Below are 4,277 nucleotides of genomic sequence, written 5' to 3'. Positions count from 1 at the left end.
GTACGAAAACTATTTTGGTACGAAAACATTTAACATTTGTAAAGACACAAAACAAACTAATAAGATTTTATTTCATGTTTGGGTGGTGTCCATTGTGGTATGTCAGGTTAGTGTTGTTTTGTCAAAGCATGAATCAAATTTGATGATAAACAAGAAACAATCGGTGACGGGTGATGCTCCCCAAAGGTTTTTTGGTTACAATATTGCACTATATATTCAAATAAAAGGAAACGTCTTGAGGGGCATAACTTTGGACAAAATAATACAATGGATGGTTAAGTAACTTAAAAATTTCAAAGGGCCATAACTCTCTAAATAAATCATCTAACCCGAACCCACTTATAACATGCGCATCTCCTAGAGGTAGTTAAGCTTCCCATAAAGCTTCATTGTATTCCAGTCAGTAGTTGGGGAGAAATAGCCCGAACAAGAATTGCACTACATAAATATGTACAGTTTATAGAAAATTTTAAAGGGCCATTACTCTGTGAAAAATCAACCGACCATTACCAGCTGATAATATGCACATCTCCTGTTGGTAGTGAAGCTTCCCATGAAGTTTCAGTGAATTCCCATAATAAGTTGCTGAGAAATAGCTCGGACAAGAATTGCACTATATGTTCAATGGAAAATTTCAAAGGGCCATAACCCTATGAAAAATCATCCGACGAGAACCGGCTGATAATATGCACATGTCCTCTTGGTAGTGAAGTTTCCCATAAATTTCATTGAATGCCGGTCATTGGTTGCTGAGAAATAGCCCGGACAAGAATTGCACTTTATGTACAGTTAATGGAAAATTTCAAAGGGCCATACATTGTAACTCTGTGAAAAATCATCCGACCAGAACCGGCTGATAACATGCATGTCTCCTCTTGGTAGTGAAGCTTCCCATTAAGTTTAATTGAATTCCAGTCATTAGTTGCTGAGAAACAGCCCGGACAAAAATTGTGCACGGAAGGACAGACGAAGCGGCGACTATATGCTCCCCCTAAAAAATTTGGTGGGGGGAAGCATCATAAACAAGTTATGGCAATTTAAAGGTGGTACGCAAACTTTAAAATAGATTTATCAATTATATGCTTATTCTAAGTGAAAAAAAGGCCATAATTGTTACAAAATGCTTGATACAGTTATCTGCTCTTGTTTATACATTGGGGTCATGTTGGTTAATAAGCAAAATACATGGTGTATGAACGCAATATGTCAAGGGACATAAAAAATATTTGAGGTCATATGCAAACTTTAACATAGATTTATCAATAATATGCATATTCTAAGTGAAAAAGGGCCTAATTCTGTTAAAATGCTTGATACAGTTAATGAGTTGTCTGCTCTTGTTTATAGATTGGGGTTATGTCGGTTATGAAGTATGCAAAATATAAAAGCAATATGTCAATGGACATAGGAAATATATTTGAGGCAATGAGGTGGTACGCAAACATTCCAACGCGCACGCCGACGCCGGGTTGAGTAGGATAGCTCGACTATATATATTTCATATATAACAGTCAAGCTAAAATGTAAATATACTATAAACAACAAGCTAACCTCAATCACAACTTTAATGCAATGCTTATAACAATAGAGATACAATGATATGCCAGGGATTGAAACTAACTGTTTACTATTGTGGGCAACCATCTTTAGTATTTTGGTTGCCCAGATAAAGAATAACGAGCCCAGAAATATGAACGTGTGAATATTATACATTCTTTTAATAAAATAATAGATAATTAAATACATTTGCTGACAACACATGTTCAATGCATGATGTTTTATTATGAGCCTGAATTGAATCATGTCCTATTCCTAAATAATGAATGTTATTTAACTAGTATTGATCCATGGTGATCAATTGTTTTTCAATTTTTATTGCAGTGAATTGTTTTAAGCTTTAAAAAAAAGAAGTTTACCAACTTTTGAAATTGAGTTGCCCAGGCCAAAATATACTTGCCCCGGGCTCACAGTAAATCACTTATTTCCATTCCTGTATGCTCTTCATTTTCTGTTCTTCCATCCCATTCTCAAAATTAAATTTAAAGCACAATATTTTTTAATAACATTAGTATGAATTACTAACCATTATCACCCAAAAAACAATTTTACAAAGCTGTAATCCCGTCGTAGAGATTTAGTTTACTATTATCAGTGTTCTCTTTAAATACCGGCAGCTAGCGATTTTGCCGGTTACATTAACTCTTGATGCCGGCTACTTTTCCCAAATATATCAAGTTAATGTCATAAATGCTTTGGTTTTACTGCATAGTTGCCGGCCATATAACTGGCTACTCAAATTTTTCTGGAAAACACTGAACTATGCATGACAAACACACAAAAATTAAATACATCTAAGATTCATTTTTAAAATAAATTCACACTTCCAGCTTGTCGTCACTAAAATTCAAAGATTCAAATATTTTTCCACGAGATACGTCAACTATTGCGTAATCAAATGAATGAAAAATAAAAGTAAAGAAAGCCGGATTTTACATAAATTTCAGGTTGAAACACAACAAGGTAAAGGTAGTCGGTGAGATATAATAATAATACAGTTAGTAAGGCTCGTACCCTGGGTACGGTAAATATACTAAAACGTACCCGGGAATTTAAACACTAAATCGGTTGTTGTCGGCTATTTTGTAAAAATTAATTATGTTTACATTTATGTCAATTTTCTGTTAAATGGCATTTAAACAATGTATTTTCAAAACTCATTTTTAAAATCATCAATGTGATTCAATTTAAAATCTTAAATTGTTTAAAGTCTTGTCATTGTATGACGTTGTCAAGTATATTTTCCGCGACGTCGCACGTTCACTTTTTACCGTCATAGATTTTTTTAAAGAAACATTTTTTGGTTTGCGAGGTCCGTTAAATGGGGAACACCATATTTGGTATTTATATTATGTTTTAACAATTAATTCATGCTGTGTAATAAATATTGTATAAGATATTTCGATATTTATTGAAAATGTTTCAAATTGTTATTTATGAAACCTTTTATTCTTATGAGTGTATGCTATCATATTATACTTCGAATAGCAGATCTGTTGTACTATAATCTTATTATTCATTCTTTATTGTTAATTTCATTTATTGTAGAGAATCGTCAATGTTACATCTAGTCGCCAATGCTTGTCGTTAGTGTTAGTTTTCAATGCTTGTTATCATTGTTGTCAATGTTAGTCGTCAATCCTTATCGTCATTATACATGAAGGAAATAAAAGCAGAAACAGAGACGTATTCTTGATTACTTGATTATTCCTACGGCGTCCTCTCAACACTCATACTAAAAAGCATGTTGATGCAGATTTTTTAAAAGAGAAGTTTGTTTAAGGTAAACAATTTTGTTTTACGTTAATTGGTAGCATGTTTAACGATATCGGGTTTTGGGCGGATATACAACTCGGATACAATCTAATATTTGCGGGTATGTTTAAGTTTATTTACCGTACCAGGGGTACATGTAAGTAAAGTTAAGAGTACCCGGGGTACATGTACTTGTAAGTAGTACCCGAGCCAAGAATGACCAATCGAGCCTTAGTAAGTGAGTGATGGTGTATGGGATAACATGCACTGAGGGTGTATATTTTTCATGAACAAGTCAATTGAAGGTGTTAGAGATGCATTGATCCATAAGATAAAAAAGGGTAATTAACCACGGGCTTATTAAAATTAAAACGATGACATTACATTGTACCAGCTGTTTATTGTTGTATACTGTAAGCTTGCAATATAAATAATGTAAACAACTTACCTTGTATAAGTTGGCACATTGTTGTCAGGTGTAGAAACTATTATACTTATTTCTGTTAAGTTGCACTGGCTGAACCAAAAGAATTATGCAGTTGTTTCTTAATAATCACGAAACAACCTACTAATGCATATAATCTTGCCAGTTACTGAGTTTGTGCATTTCCATTCATTATATTATCGGCCTTGGCAAACAGCGTAAAATCAGATGAGACGCCGTGTGATGTCTGCTATTTCCATATCCACGGGTGTTTTTATGTCAAATGTTACGGTTTTTCAATAGATCGTATACTTATCTACAAAACAGCGAATTAGCGTTCACTTTACATCATTTTTAATTATGTTATTTTGTTAATACTTTCTCGCGTTTTTTTCGAACCTGTATTGGCAGCAATCGGTCGACGCCGTCTGCTATTTCGACCGCTGAAGATTTCCAAATCCACTGGCGGTTTTTTATGTCAAATGTTAGTGTTTTCCAATGGATCGTATACTTATCTACAAAACAGATAAGTAGCGTTCAC

Source organism: Dreissena polymorpha, chromosome 5 (genome assembly GCF_020536995.1).
Source record: "Dreissena polymorpha isolate Duluth1 chromosome 5, UMN_Dpol_1.0, whole genome shotgun sequence".
NCBI classification, from domain to species: domain Eukaryota; kingdom Metazoa; phylum Mollusca; class Bivalvia; order Myida; family Dreissenidae; genus Dreissena; species Dreissena polymorpha.
This window is presented reverse-complemented; position numbering follows the sequence as displayed.